Source organism: Microtus oregoni, unplaced genomic scaffold (assembly GCF_018167655.1).
Source record: "Microtus oregoni isolate MIOR12 unplaced genomic scaffold, Mior012 000132F_ref0000261, whole genome shotgun sequence".
Taxonomy (NCBI): domain Eukaryota; kingdom Metazoa; phylum Chordata; class Mammalia; order Rodentia; family Cricetidae; genus Microtus; species Microtus oregoni.
The window spans coordinates 958,732-975,508 of record NW_024544775.1 but is presented as its reverse complement, the minus strand read 5'-3'; positions in this window follow the sequence as shown (position 1 = coordinate 975,508).

The window sequence follows — 16,777 nt, the reverse complement described above, 5'->3', positions numbered from 1 at the left end:
AAACACCAATGGTCATTGTGTTTTTAAGCTCTTAAAAATGTGTTTCTGTGTGCTGTTTATTTTTTTCTATAAAGGGAAGAAAGGCTTATTTTGGGTAAGAGTTGCAGTGAAATCCAGTCCATCACAGCAGAGTAGGTAGAGCAGCAGGAAAATGAGCCAGTTGGTCACATTTTGTGAGAAGGTGAGAAGTAGAGATGGAACAAGAAATTACGAAATCTTAAGGCATGCCTTTCCTTCTTCCTCCGAGTCCTCTACTTTCTCCAGCAAGGTTCTACCATCTAAAGGTTCCACAACATTCCAGAGCAAATCCCCAGGAGGAGAGACTCTTTATGGCTAGAAGAAGAGACTTGGGCTCAGCACGGAGTGCTTTCTGGGGCTCTTTCACAGAGGACTTAAAGTAACCTCTGTTACTATTAACCCTGGCTTCTTGCTGACTGCTTGCTCAGCTGTTCACAGCAAATGCTTGGATTTTATACTATAAATGTTACTACAGTACAAGGCTAATCGTCCCCAGACTAGCTCATTAAAGATGAAAAAGATCAAAATACCTATCTTGGATTAATTCAGCAGCATTTATAAATAAATATATTTTAGCAGCTGTTGCTCCTTCCTCAGCATTCAAACAATTCAAAGAGAACATAATAACATACAGTATCCAGACTCTCTGTGTATTTTTCATCTTTATGTGGCTTTATTTTAACCTTTATTTCTTTTATTTTTACTTTTAACATTTGGCTTTTTGAGGCAGGTTCTCTGTGTATCTTTGGTTGTCCTGGAACTCCCCCTGTAGACCAGGCTGTCCTTGAATTCACAGAGATCTGCCTGCCTCTGCCTCCCAAGTGCTGGGATTAAAGGCGTGTGCCACTATGCCTTTAACTTGTAGAGTTCAAACCTCTAAATGGTTTACTGTGTGTTTAAAAATATGTAGGCTTGAGAGAAAAAAAAATAGGGGGTAGTTGGGTGTGGTGGAACATACCTTTAATCCCAACACTTTGGAGGCAGAGTTTGCCCTGGCAGGATGGCCCGGAAAGCCAGCATTTTAAAATGGTGTGGCTTTTTTCCCACTATGGCTGAAAAAAGCATGCGGTCAGCTTTTCATCAACACCATTTAAGTGTTTTGTGGCAGAGCCTCTTAAAAGAGCTGCAAGGTTTTATAGCTAAAGCTGAGTCAGGAAGCCTCTCTTAAATAAGACACATTCACCTCTAGCAAACAGAGCCCATCTGAGAAAAAGCTGTTATCAATAAGCTGTGCTCAACTCTATTCTTTTTTGGCTATAATTTCTTCCCAAGCTCTCTCAGGCTTTATGTGGATGCAATCGTCCACACGCTGGGCACCATTTGTTATCTGAGGTTTCTGTCTTGCCTGGTCCCCGCAGTCAGTAAGTCTCAAAGAAAGCACACAGAGGTCTACATTAGTTATAAACTGTTTGGCGCACTAGCTCAGCCTTCTTATTAACTCTTATAACTTATATTAACCCATTATTCCTGTCTATGTTAGCCACATGTCTCAGTACCCTTTCTCAGCAAGGCAGTCACATCCTGCTTCTTCTGAGGAATCCATACTTCTTTTGGGAGGTGATTGTTTTCTTCTTTTTTGAAACTCTACTAGAGCTAAATTGGGAATTTAGAAACATTTAGTTTTGTTAATCCTTTCTGGGGTACTTAAGCAACATCTAGATGTTTGAAAAAATTTTTATGACCTAAAGGAAAAAAAGGAAAAGGAAGACTGAGGGTCCAAAGAGATGGCTCAGTACTTAAAAGCACTGGCTGCTTTTGCAGAGGACCCAGGTTTTGTTCCCAGAATTCACATGGCAGCTTAAAACTGCCCTTTTCTCCAGTTCAAAGAGATCTAGAATCTTCTTTTGGCTTCCTTGGGAACAAAAAAAAAAAAAAAAAAAGAAAGAAAACACACACACACAAAACAATATAAAACAAAAAACTCCAACAATGTAAAATAATGGACTTTTAAAGAAAAAAACAGAGGCCACAATATGAAAGAAAAGGGTGTGTGGAAGTGGTGGGAGGGAAGAAAAGGAAGGGGGGAAATGATATAATTATCCTTTAATGAAAATATATACTTACTATATATTGATAAAAATATTTTCTGTGAACAGAATACTGCAATATGCCTGGAACAGCCAATGTTTATCTCATCTTCTCATTGCATTAATAGGTAAATTGGAGCCAGGCAGTGGTGACACACACCTTTAATCCCAGAACTTGGGAGGCAGAGGCAGGAGGGATCTCTGTGAGTTCAAGGTCCATCTGGTCTACAGAGCGAGTTCCAGGACAGCTAGGGCTGTTATACAGAGAAATCCTGTCTTTTAAAAAAAAATAAAGACAGAAAAGAGGTGAAGTAAAAAAGGAGGTGAAGAGGAGTAATTTCCTGCAAGAACAAAACCATCTAATAAAATAATTCCCAGAATAGAGTTGTTTTTTTATAATAATATTTATTTATTATGTATACAATATTCTGTGTATATGTCTACAGACCAGAAGAGGGCACCAGACCTCATTACAGGTGTGATTGTGAGCCACCATGTGGTTGCCGGAAATTGAACTCAGGACCTTTGGAAGAGCAGGCAATGCTCTTAACTACTGAGCCATCTCTCCAGCCCCCATCCCAGAATAGAGTAGTGTTGTCAAACAACACACACGGTTGCTGTCTCAACCCTACGGCATCGTCACAGCTGAACTGGAGACTAAATGGTTGGAAGCTGAGGGAGACAGAAGTGTCTGAAGCCAGTGAAGAGTAAGCTGAAGGCTTCTGAAGAGGTGGGTGCTCAGCCTGTGGGAGACTTGGGGGTAATAATCAGCCTGGGCCACCAGCATTGTGTCCCCACATGGATAACTCTGTGACCTATCACAGGATACTCTGTGTTTTACCTCTTCTTTTCAACTCATCTTAGCGTCTTGCTGGGGCCACTAAACAGTTTCCCAGAGGCTTCTGCCATGGCAAAAGAAATGGGTCATCACTGAGTAGAAAGGGAAGGTTTGAATGTTCAGTATTCTGTATTCAGGGTGGTGATATCTTGAGAATGATACTTCTTCTCTGGACTTTCTGATACTGTTTTTCTCCCAAGCCCCAAGCCATGAAAGGGCACGCACCTAGGCTTCTCTAAGTGCCATATAACCACTGGGATGCCGAAACCTCTGCCCCTAGGCTCTAACCCCCTTCTGGTTAATTTATTTGTCCTGTTTAAAGTGAAACCATGACTGTCATGGTATGGTTAAGGCTTCACTGAAAGAACGAAAACAGCCAGAGGAAGTAGAGGAGCGCAGAGCAGAGAGAGAAAGAACTAGACTGAACATGGCTGGCAGACTGGACATGGTCAGGGCTATCTACAAGAGAAGGGAGAACAGAGATAGAGAATACAGAGAGTACACTGAGAAAAGCAGAAGGTGGAACAGGAGCCTAGAATAGCGAGAATAGCCAGATTATGAGAAGGATGAGTAGCTAAGGGGAGGGAGGTGCCGGGAGACTGGTGTGTGGGGCTTTACAATATATAGCAAGTATCTGTGAGTAGGGACTGGAGGGGCCTGATCATGAGCATGGACCTTGCTATGCCCATAGGTTCCACATGTATATGCTAACGAAGGGCCATATGTCCCTTTTGCAGGAGGTAAGGGAAATAAATGGCTCCTTGGCAGAGGGCAACTGGCTTCACACGTTCCTGAGGAATGCTGGCTTTTATCTAACCACCAGAAACCCTCCTCTAGTCCAGGTTGATCTCATTTCTGGGTATTTGGACTGCTTTTGGAGTCTGGGGAATTGGAGTTTCGTTGGGTCCTGGCAGTCCTAGGCTTACAGGAGCAGGCTGAGTCATGCTGGAGGTCCAGTCGTTGCTTACCTCAAGAGAAGAATTCCTAGGGTGAGTCAGTCTAAACTTTGGTCCAATGTGAAGGAAAGTAAAGGAATTCAGTGCCTTCTGGGATAGGCTGGAGTTGTGGTGGAGAATCTGAAGTCCTGTTAGTCCAGAGGGAGGAAAGCTCTTTTGGGGTACACCTGCCTTGTGTGTGTGGCTGGGGTTGCATCTCAGGGCTTGTGCACACTAAGCCCCAGCTTCACTCCTGAGTCACCTCCCCACATTCTAACTCTTTTTGATACTGCATCTCACTGTGCAGCTCTGGCTGTCTCGGAATTCGCTATGTAGACCTGCCTTTGCCTCCCAAGTGCCATGTCTGGCTCCCACAGTCTGGCTTCATAGATGCTTGTTTAAAAGTTGGGGGACTTTACAGGAGAAAATGGATTTAAGCTGAGTGTGGTGATGGATGCCTTGCTCCTGCACTCAGGGGGTAGAGATCAGCGGATCTCTGTTGAGTTCAGTGGTAGCCTGGTCTTCATGGGGAGTTCCAGGCCAACCGGGGCTATATAGAAAGACGATGCCTCAAACAAGCCAACAGAAAAACAAATCCCCAAAAGAACAGATTTTTATCTGAATTCCCAAGCCATAAAGCAGATTTGAAATTAGGTCCAATGAAAGTCTCTATTTGTGTGTGTATACATGTACCTATGCATTCGTATATGAAGGCCAACTGCTGACATCTGGTATCTTCTTTTATTGCTTTCTGCCTGCCTTTAATTTTTTTTTTTTTGTGAGATAAGGTCTTTAACTGAACCAGGAACTTACCTTTTTGGCTAAGGTTGCTTGTGAGTTCTTAGACTCCACGTCTTTCAGCCCCTCTTCCAGAGGACTGCAGTTACAGTGAGCCCACCCCATTATTTGGGTTCCAAGGATACAAACACAGATCTCCGGCATTATCCATTCACTGAGCCAATTACTCAGCCCGAAATCAAGGCTTCTAAACTTGAGTCTTAAGACGTTATGAAAATTGGGCGTGGTGGTGCATGCCTTTGATCCCAGTACTTGGGAGGCAGAGGCAGGTGGATCTCTGTGAGTTTGAGGCCAGCCTGGTCTACAGAGCTAGTTCCAGGACAGCCAAGGTTACACAGGGAAACCCTGTTTTAAAAAACCAAACCAATCAAACAAACAAACAAAGTCATCAAGAAAAGATTTTTTTCTTCCCATTCAGCCTAATGTATTTTATGTGGAAAATTCAGATATGCTACTTGATATAAGAATGAAAAGATAAACAGTTCAAAACATTACTTTCTTGCTTTGGCATTTTTTTCTAGGTGATGAAAATCCAAGGTTTTAACTTGTTGCTGTTGTCTCAACTGAAACCCTGTTTTTCATGAAACCGGCAATAGTAATGGATGGACAGAAGGTAATATTGCTCCAGCAGAAGAAGCTTGGTAAGATGCGGTTTTGTTGGCTGAGCACTGGTATGGTGGCTGTCAGACCTGTGCTTTGTGTGTTAGTAAGTGTAGAGGGAATTTCCAAGTACCCCAAGTAACACAGATGAGGAGAAGGTGAACAGAAAGGGCTCATGTTGTGGTGTAACTCATCCTGGAGGAATTGTAGGAAGATCATCCCACGTAGGAAGCAATTGTGAACATATTCTCCAAAGACAGAAAACAAACAAACAAACCACCACCACCACCACCACAAACAAAACAAAAAACAAGAGAAAAAAACAGATAGTCATTCCAATGCTAAACTTTGAAGATTAACTCATCTTTTCTGGAAGTCTCCTGATGGTTATGGGACATCTCTACTCAATTACATATAAACTCTCCTTGTTTTTCAAATGCTAGATTTTCTTTTTTAATGCTTTTAAAAATTTTTTAAATTGCCATTGTTGGTTTTGTCCTAAACCATGTAGAACATTCTCTCTTCTCATTTTTCCATACTGAAGGCACTAAGTTGTCTAAGATTTTAGAAACTTCTAAAAGCGGATCATTTCCCTTCATGCTTGTACTTGCAAAAATACATTTGTTATTATTTTCTATTTTATTGTGTAAAGGGTCTTATAACATGTTCTGTCTCTTTTTCTGTTGTTTTCTATTTTGTGTTTGCTTATTTTGAGATAGTGTTTTACAATGTGGTCCAGTTTGGCTTTAAACTTGTGATCTCATGAGTCCTGGGATTAGAGATGTGTTCCACCACACCTGGCTTATCGTTGTATTTAGATTAGCTTCTATTAAAAGGCAAATAACTCTTTATTGATATACTAGTATAAACAAATCTTTTGAAATAATTTTTTCAGGACATTTTCAGTTTTATAATTTATTTTTTGTACTTTTATTTTTTAAATCTGAGCCAGATTTTAAAAAATGTGTAGCCCTGGCTGTCTTGGAACTCCTGTAAACCAGGCTAGACTGGAACTCAGAGATCATCTTCCTCTGCCTCCCAAAAGCTGAGATTAAAGGTGTGTGCCACCATGGTCCTGCCTCATTATAGGCATTTCAAACAAAGACTACATTAGTAGGTTTTCCTCCATCTTCATTTCTCCTAACCGAATCCCTCTATTTCCAAAACTATAGAGATATGAGTCTTTGGGGATTTCAGTCTTTGAGAATGTGACATAAACCTCAGAGATGTATGGAATCTAGTTCCTGCTCTGCAGTGTTTCCAGTTTCATTTCCCCATTTATTATAATATAGTCTTGACCTAGGAGTAACTCTATTTTGTCCTAATTTTAGCTAACTCCGTTTAATGTTTCACTAACTGCTCCTGGAGCCCCATAGCCACATCCTTGCTGAACAGAACATTCTACAACAGCTGCGCCTGCAGTTTCTGGAGGCCCATTGCTTTGTAACGCGTAAAAGAGTTTTAATCAGTTAAAGCTTGTGCAACCTTTGTTAACAGAAACTTCTGCTTCCTGGCTTGCCTCTGCCTCAGGTAACTGTGGTTTTGGGCTTTCTGAACCTTGCCCTGCCTCTCTCTGGGGTCAAGAGTCTTTTACGGTGAGTCACATAACAAAAGAAACACACTGGTTACATCATGCTATACTTCTCCTATATTACCATCATCCCCTTTTCTTCTTGTTTCTTTGTTGTTTGCAATGTTGGGGATTGAACACAGGGCTCTGCACATGCTAAATCCTTTATTTCAACAACACAGAAATGACAAATTTACATTTACCTCTGGAATTATTTAAGTGCTTATTTCTCTTTCTTTAGGGCATATATATATATATATATAAAATATATATATACAATATGTTCATATCTATTTATTTACCTACTATCTATTTCTCTCTACACACATCTCATATATAAATTACACACACACACACACACACACACACAGAGAGAGAGAGAGAGAGAGAGAGAGAGAGAGAAAGAGAGAGAGAGAATGAGTTTCTGAGATTCTGTGGGCATTTGAAACCTCAAAGCCCACCCCAGTGGCACACCTCCTAACCCTTCTGATCTTTCCCAAACAGTTCTCCTCCCTCCTGACTGAGCATCAGTGACCAATGGGGCTATTCTCATTCAAAGCACTATGGAGACCTCTATCATCCACCAATCTAAGAATGACCACAGGCAGCATCTGAGGCCACGGTGGGGATTTCCTCACCCTGCTGTGTAACCTGCCTAGCTAGTGTTTCCACCATTCTATTGTCAGAATGCCATGACTTTCTTTTGTTCTTTCACTGTAAAAACATTTATGAAACCATTCCCATGTTGGATCATATAATTTGGGACAACCTGAATCTGTGTTCCTGGGCCAAGAACAGTCATATTTGGCTCCATAATTAACAAACTCTTATTCCCTTTGATGCGCTAATTTGCATCAACAAGCTACCATTGTACATTACTAAGACACACAGATTCCAAGTCACAGGGCAAGCCCATCCCCTTTCTTACTTGGGGACAAGATTTCTTTCATCCGTTGCCTTTATGGAGATGCTCATCTATTCTCAAGTTTCCTAATCAAGACCTGGACACCAAGGCAAGTAAGAGAAACACCATTTATTACAGGCGTTGTTGGTCTCAAGGCATTTGAACAATTCCCCAGTGCTACCACCTGGTGGTGCCATTGGCCCAGATCTGCGTTTTAACGTCAAGAAAGATGGGCTAAGTATGCAATAGGAAACTATTTGTGAATTATAACATAATTTTCACAAGAAGGTTCTAGGAAAGATTACCAGTGTATGTAAAGGCATACAAAGCAATAATATTTTATTAATAAAAGTATATTTTATTATTGGATTGTTATTGGACCTTTAGATTTTGAGGTGAGATGAGAGCCACAGCAGTATGTTTTAAAATGATTTTATATAAATCATTCCATGCCACTGGTGGAAGTCAGATGACACCACTGTGGAGTTGGTTCTCCCCTGCCACCTTCAGATTCTGAGTTCTGGAGACTGAACTCAGATCATCAGGCTTACACTGTTGGGTGACAAGCACCTCTACCTGCTGAGCTGTCTTACCGGCCGCACTTTTTGGAGGATTCTTGTGTGTCATTCTGTGCACTAAGCATGGGAGAAACAAAGACAGGTTATGTATCAAGCTGTTCCTAGACAGCAGGGAAGGAGAGCTGCATGAAAACACCGAGTATGAAGACAAGGACGCGACCTTCCCACGGAAGTGGCTTCCTCTGGCCTTTCTTAGGAAGATTCCAGGTCCGAGGAAAGTCACAGAGCTGAGCTGCTGCTGTCCCTTGATCTGACACTTTCTCGGAAGGGCACAGCCTGCTCTCTGTCCTCCTCATAGAAAGGCACGTTGGTCTCCACTGCAGCCCCAAGCCTCAGAATGATACAGGTCTCTGAGGGTTTCCAGCCAGACTCCAGAGCCTCTGGTTTTAGGTAGTTGCCTTCAGTGCAGTGACGAGGAGATGGGCCATGTACTCCAGTCTGGTCGTTCCTGCTTTCGGGCCTTGCTTCCTGAACACAGTAAATCACTTGACTTTTTAGAAACTGTCTACCTCCCTAGTTTAGAGACTAGTCTTTGGAATGATCTTACAACTTATCAAATGTCACCCCAAGAGGAAAGGATGTATGGGTGACTGAATTACACTTGAGGAGGTCACCTCCTCTATTAAGTGTGTCTTTCATACTTGCTAGTGTGTCTTGCTTTTCCTTATGAGCATCCCTCCTTAAAATTCTCGTGTTTAAGCTTATATTAAAATACCTTGGGGCTGGAGAGATGGCTCATGGGTTAAGAGCCCTGGCTGCCCTTACAGAGAACCCGGCACCCACATGGCAGTCCACAGCTGCCTGTGACTCCAGTTCCAGAGGATCGGACACCTTCACACAGACATACATGCAGGCAAAACACCACTGTACGTAAAAATAAAAATAAATCATTAAAATGCTTTAATCACACGCCCAATGTTGCTTCCTAAACATGTTGTATGTATGAGGTACAAGTTTTCTGTTTGTTAATCTAGATCTTTCGTTTCCCCTGTTGAGGTCATTGACCTGCCCCAAACAACTTGATTTTCTCGTCTGTACCCAAAGTTGATCACTTTCCTGCATGCACACCTGAGTGTTGGCTGATAGGTGCCTAATGATTGACAGCCCACCCCAGAACAGTTTTATTTTCCACGGAATTTTATTTCTTCTCATCCCCTCTCCAAATCCCCTAAAAATACCATAGCTTTAAATGACCACACTTTCTATCTTGTAGAACAGAAAGGCCTGACTGAAAGATTTAACTTCATTCTCTTTTGAAGAGTTCTCATATTGACTTGTAACATAATTCAGATTCTATCCTGAGAAACCGCATTGGACTGCATCACCTCCCACCTTCCCATTTCTCTGGAACTTTATGACTAGTTTTAAAAAGACTGACTCTAGTATACGTGAATGAATGTTTGTGCATCTCATGTGTGCCTGGTGCCTACAGAGGGCAGAAGAGGCCCCAGATCTCTGAGACTGGTGTTACCGATGGTTATGAGCCAGCATGAGGGATCTGAGAATTGAACCTGGGTCCTCTGAAAAGGCAGCCATTGCTCTTAACTACTAAGCCACCTCCACCACCCTAGGGTGCCCTTCTTTATCTCTCTTGACTTCTCAGCAGCCCTGAAATTACAAAGCACAGTGCAGCTGCTTTCCCAGGCCTGTGTTTTCCTTCCTGTCCCACTCACTAGCCTTTGTCTTTTGGTGATGTCAGTTTCTGGGCTTCATTCTTATATTCCGGCACCTTTCAGGATGCTGTCTTTTTATTGCTCATTGTAGCAGAATTTCATTCTATTTTGTTTTTGTTCTGGGTGGTTTTGTGTGTCAATTTGACAGAAGCTATAGAGTCATCAGAGAGAAAGAAACCTCAGCTGAGGAAATGCCTCATTGAGATCCTGCTGTAAGACATTTTCTCAATTAGTGATCAATGGCGGGCGGTGAGGGGTGGGGGCAAACCCATGGTGGGTCGTGCTGTTCCTGGGCTGCTGGTCCTGGGTTCTATAAGAAAGCAAGCTAAGCAAACCACGGGGAGCAAGCTAATAAGCAGCACTCCTCCACGGCTTCTACATCAGCTCTGCCTCCAGGATCCTGCCCTGTTTTAGTTCCTGTTGTGACTTTCTTTAGTGATGAACAGCGATGCTGAAATGTAAGCCAAATAAACCTTTCCTCCTTAGCTTGCTTTCTGGTCATGGTGTTTCCGTGCAGCAATAGAAACCCTAACTAAGACAGTTCTGTATTTTTTGTCCCCTCCCCTCCATTTCTTTTTTTGTTCCTAGAAATTCTCTGCAATTTCATCTAGAACAGTTATAACTCTCTGAGGTAAAAGAAATGTTCTCTACTTGTACTGAGCCACAGCAGCTGCTTGCTACTGTCTGAGCACATGCAATAGAGAAGCTTAAAACTCCACGTAACAGTGATTTGAACAGAAATCACCACACAGAGGGTGTGCTATGAGGCTACCTAGGTCTAGACCGGGAGGTAGTCACTGCCTCATGTAAGAAATAGGAGGTTAGAAAAAATCAGAGAAAAGACATTTTTGCCTTTTCTTCAGAAACAGTCCTGAAGTAATGACCCCTGTAGGGAGGACACGAAGTGGATGCGGCACAGGGTACAGAAGCTTCTGTAGATAGAAGCAAGGGTACAAAGAGAGAGGTTGCTGGGCTGAGCGAGTCACCTGACCCAGGCATGACTGTGTTAGCATCGGTTCAGCGAGCAGGCTCCTGCTATGGAGGACACTGCCATGTAATGCCCTTTTCCACACGCCCTTTGCTGCTGAGCTGATTCAGTACTGGTCCTGCACTGCTTCTTCTTCCCACCGGGCTCTGAGAAGAGTGTTAAAATCACTGTGCTAGTCAAAAAAAAAAAGTGGCTGGGCCGTGGTGGCACATGCATTAGGGAGGCAGAGACAAGCGAATCTCTGAGTTTGAGGCCAGCATGGTCTACAGCATGAATTCCAAGACAACCAGGGCTACTCAAAGAAATCCTGTCTCAAAAAGCTTAAAAAAAAAAAAAGGTTATTGAGACAGACAGATCCCAAGTATATTCACCAGGGACTCTCATTTCAGAATGCTGCTCAATTTTGTTTGAAAATCAGAGAAAAGATATCTCCTTTAAGACTCGTCTGGGGCTTCATTTCTCTCTGGAATTCACCTTTGATGTCCCTACCTTCACCAGCAGGTAGCCTTTCAATAACTTATATGATATCAATTCACCTGCCAAATATTTATTCAACTCATATTAAATGCCCAAGCTGAGTTTTAGGTCATGCGTGGGTAGAATTTAATAATATCGATCTTTTCTAACATCACAGAGGTTGGGATCTAGTGTGGCAGAGGGACAATGACAAGTAAATACATAATGTTGGTAAAGAACGAAGGGCTGCAGCCATGTGTTATAGGATAAACAGGAGAGGGTGGTGATGTGAGAGGAATTCAGGGGTGATCTTTCTGGGAAGGAGAAGTTGAGTACATCTTAAAAGGATAGAGGAGTGTGGAATATGTGGACATCTGGGCAGAGGGAAGTTCCAGAGGGAGCGGCAATCTATCTCACAAGTCAGCTTGGCTTGCTCCAGGAAAACCAAGCAGGTCTGTGCCAGCAGGCTGAAGGGGGTGAGACAGAGGGCAAGAAATAAGGCTGGGGAAACAGGCAGAGGTCAGAGATTTTTAACCTTATGTAGCACTAGTAGGAGTTTGGATTTTATTCAAAGTATTATGAGAGGCCACTGAGGCAGGGGTGAGACTGTCCTTGCTGCAATCACATGAGGTTTATTGGCAGGACAGGAACCAGCGCACTGGGGCCGAAACTCATTTCCCACGCAGGGGTAGAGAGTCGGACTCCGAGAAGCTGGGAGAAGGGGTATTTAAGGGAAGAAACCACAATCCAGTAATCCAAAGGGGGTAGGGAGGACATCACTGGAAAATTCCGAAAATACCAGTGATCATTAAAAAAATTCTGAAAATACCAGTGATAATCACAAGGGGGTAACTCCCTGTTTCTCAAGATTATTCTCAGGATTATAATCTAACTTTATCATTGGCTAGTTCCTAAAACAGAGAGGGGTCTGGATTTATCTGGGTCTTTCACTCCCCAACTTGGTTTTTTTTATCATAGTGTTTCACGGCAGCAATAGAAACCCTAACTAAGACAGAGGTTTGGTTCATTATTGCCATGGTGGGACGCACGGCAGCACACAGGAAGACATGATAAACACGATGGTGAGAGTTGTATGTCTTGATCACCAGGCAGCAGGAAGAGAGAGACTGGGTCTGGCTTGAGCCTTTGAGACCCCAAAGCCAATCCCCAGAGATACACTTCCTCCAACTAGCCATACACACTCCAACAAGGTCACACCTCCCAAGAGTGCCCAAGCATTCAAATCTATATGCCTATGAGTCCGTTCTTATTCAAACCAACACAGCCACCTTCACAGGATATGTTAATCTTGCTGGGCTTCTTGCTCCTCAGATGGCAAGAGGTTTCAACCTATCTCCGAGTGAGGGGCTCTTTTTCCTCCTTATTGCCCCACAGTTTTTCTTGTCTATTTTTGCTCAGAGTAAGTTGGACTTTCTGAAGAAAAGTTGGACATTTAAAGACATTTAAAAAATGTTCCCTGTGTTTTGAGTCTTAACAATTGCATGACTATTGGGACTGTTGTTCGAAACAGGAAAGATCAGACAGAGGGCTCACTACGAGTATGTGTTCTTCAACTATAGATGATATGAAGGCAGCTAGAGATGGGAGCATGGATTCCAGAAACATAAATGTTAGGTAGGCAGCTGGAGATATGATCCAGCACAGAGAAATAGGTTCCATATTCTTCTTTTAAAGCCATGGATCAAATGACCAGGAGGAGCCTAGATAAACAAAGCATTAAAAAAAAAAAACCTGGGTTTTGAGATGTGGGAAGGAAGATCAACAGAGAGATGTCGAAAGAAAATACGCAGTGAGATCTGAGGGGTTTTCCAGGCACAGCTGCAGGGAAGATAAACGAACTCAGCGATGTGTATAGGTCAATGAGAAGAGATCTCTGTACCTGGACAAAGGCATGAAGACTCAGCTGGTGTGGGTGCGAACCATAGAGCGAGCTGAGGAAGCAGCTGAAGTGAGCACAGAGCCGTGGTTTCTCAGATTCATTTCAGGAGTTGGATGAGAAGGGGGTGTCTACAGTTGGTTCTTACTCCTGTCAGATGAGGATGTCACATCACCTTTTTCTCCTCTTGGAGAAGACCGGGTGAAGCAGAATTAGCACTCCTCTTGGTTTGGTCTCCTCACTACTGAGATTACAAGTATGTACCATCACCCCTGGCTCTTTCTCAGAGTATTAAAGGTAAGGACACAGGACTTGAAACACGGTGTCCCTCATTGCTAGGGTCAGTCTGAGGGACTTTTGCCTGAGAGTTTAGGTTGCATAGAAGAGTCGGAGCCAAAGTACGTGGTGTGTGAGGTGGTGAGGGCGTCAAGTGGCCATAGTGGGTTGAGATTCAGAACTTTACTTTGTCCTGAAGTTTCGTAGTGGGTAACACACAAATCATTCAGCTGTGACAAACTCCAAGTCTTTCCCTCTAAGTACCGGGGAAACTGAATCTGGCATCTGAGATGTGATCCAAGGCCTATGGATTATTATAGGCCAGTTATTCTGTGTTCTGAGGGAAAGATCAAGGCCAAAGGTCAAATCCTTATTTCATTTTTCAAGGTGGGGGGATAACGAGGGGAGGCATACCGATATTTTCCTTTGCCTCTACCTTGTCTCTTTTCATCTCTACCTCATAAGAAAAATAGGTTAGCATAGGCTGACCTCGCCTGAGGAGCAGTACCAACCTCAAGAAGGCTACTGGATGGTAAGATTAAGGTGCACGGGAGACTCAGACGCCCTGGTTATCTTAAGTCTCCGTGGAAATTGCTCTGAACAAACTTCAATATGTGACCCTGTGGATTGCGCTGCTCCTGGACCTCAGCTTATCTGCTGTGCTAGCATTTTTACTGCTGTGACAACTGCCCGAGAACGAACTCCAAGGGGGAAAATTATAAGTTTATTCTCATGGCTTCAGGGCTTCCGTCCACCACAGCGATAAGGGCAGAGCAGAGCAGAGCTGGTCAGACCATGGCATCCACCAATGGAACTGAGGGATGAGAAGCACGGGGCAGGGGGAGTAAGAGGTGGGGCGGGTGGGATGTGTGCCTGCCTGCCTTTTTCCTTTTCTTATTCTGTACGTGCCTACAGCCTGTGGGAAGGTGCCACCCACATCCCACTTGTAGGGAAGGTCTTCTCCCTCAATCTCCTTTGGAAATGTCTTCACTGACGTACCCAGAAGAGTGCTTGTTCCTGCCGTGTCTCAGTGTAATCAAGTTGGTAATTAAGATTGTATCTACAAAGTAAGTTATGGGAGAGGAAAAAACATCCCAAGTCCCCTCTGTTTAACAAGTCCTAGGTCTTATTATGATGTGGTGTAAACGGAGCTGCGGCTCTCAGCCTTGGCTGCACGTTAGAATGACCCAGGGGTGCTTATCACAGCCTTGGATGACCAGGCATCCAGGTGGTGCTGGAGTCAGTCAAGCCTGAGAAGCCTGCTGGGAAGCTGTAAATCAGAATTCAGATTTTAACAGTGTCCCAGCTCTTTTACATGCCTGTGAGATTGCTGGCAATTGGAATCGGCGAATTTTTCCTGAAGTGTTATAACCCAGTTGCAACACTAGGTGTCGCTGTAGAAAAGATGAACGCCGTAAAGAAACATTGTAGGTCGCCGAACAAGGCCCGAGGGAACGATTAAGCACAGGGCTTTTAATGAGACTAAATTGCAGACACAAGAGAATGTACTTAATTTACTACTTTCCTAGAAAACAATGAAAGTTTCTGGTGAAAGCATTTGGTTTCTGCAACTATATCCTTAGATTTAGCTTTCTGCATACTTCCTTGCCTGTGTAACTCTTGGTATTGAAATCATCAGAATTAGACGTAGTTCAAGTACTGCCTAAAAGAGAAATGGTTATATTATATTCACTCAACTTCTTTTCATGGAGATACAGGGAGGTCTGAAAAAGACCGATAAGAACGTTTAGTTTTTTTTTTTTTAAAAAATCAACATATACAATTTGATAACTGTAGGACAAACAAAAACCAACTCAAAATTATGCAAGAAAAATAAAATAAAGACTATGGCTTGAATGGAGTCTATAGATTGTGAATGCTATTTTCTTTTGTAAGTGTTTCTTTGATAATTCCCTAAACAACCTACAATTTCCACTAAAAACAAAAACCCAAAAATCTTATTTTGTTGTTCTTCTTGAGCTGCCCACAATACACGTTGAACCATTTTCATCTTCCCACTACAGAAACCTGGGTAGAAGCAGCATGCTCACACTGTGTGATAAGGCTGACAGCTGCGTATGTGATCCGATAAGATTCGTATGGATGCTTATATTTTCTTCAAATTCTATTCTGGGGGGTTTACAAATGGGCAACTTGTGCTATATGGTTAGTTCCATGGCAGGGTCAGTAATTTCTGCTCATGGGTAGAGACACAATTGAGTCTGGGAAAATATAATAATAAAAAATTATCTCTTGGGCCAATGAGATGGCTCAGCAGAGAAAGGAGCTTGCCTCAGCAAGCCTGAGGACACGAGCTTGATCTCTGGAACCTGGGTGGAAGAAGATAACCAGCTCCTGATGTCCTCCGATGTCCGCAGGAGCTCTGTGGCATACACGCACCCCCATCCCCATCATGCACCTTTGCACAAAAGTAGTGAGAAAGAAAACAGTCTCGCTGTTGACTGAGCATTAAGTCAGAAGGTGATGCTCATTTGTCAGGCAATCTCTTAAGAGACCACAGTCTCATCTTTCAAAGTAGTTAAGCAGGTACAACCTGTAATCATTCTGTGTGTGTGTGTGTGTGTGTGTGTGTGTGTGTGTGTGTAAACAGTAGCTAGACAGTTCTCCTGTGAGAGGATTTTGCAGTAGCATTTGCTCAAAAAAAAAAAAAAATCTCGTCCTAGATCCCGCAGGTAATGGGTTTGCTATCTGTGTTAGTTAGTTCAGCTCATCTAGTGGAAAAACAAACATCTCCTATCTGTATGCCAGATGGGGGCTTGCACTTTGGAACGGAGGTATCCACCAAAGTCGGTCTCACACAGTCTCAGGGAAACAGAAAGAATGGCACTGTCTCCCTTGATGGTTAACATTTAGAGAGGGCTGTGGGGGTCTGAAAAAGGATATTTCCGTGTCTTAAAGTTGGCAAAAAAAAAAAAAAAGCTCATACAGCTGTTTAAACACAACCAGTGAGATGGCCCAATGGGTAAAGTGCTTGCTACGAAGTCTGAGTTTGGTCCGGGGACACACACGGTATAAAGTAAAAACCAGCTCTTGTGGGTTGTCCTCTGATTTCCAAATCAATAAAAGAAAGTGCCAAGCATTTAAGTGTGCATATATTTTAAAGCCACAGAAAGAATGTCAAGGTAATACTTTCTAGTCAGTGCTCTGGGAAAAGGAAAGTGGTAGGCAGCTCTTCCTTCATAGCAATGCTGAGGACTT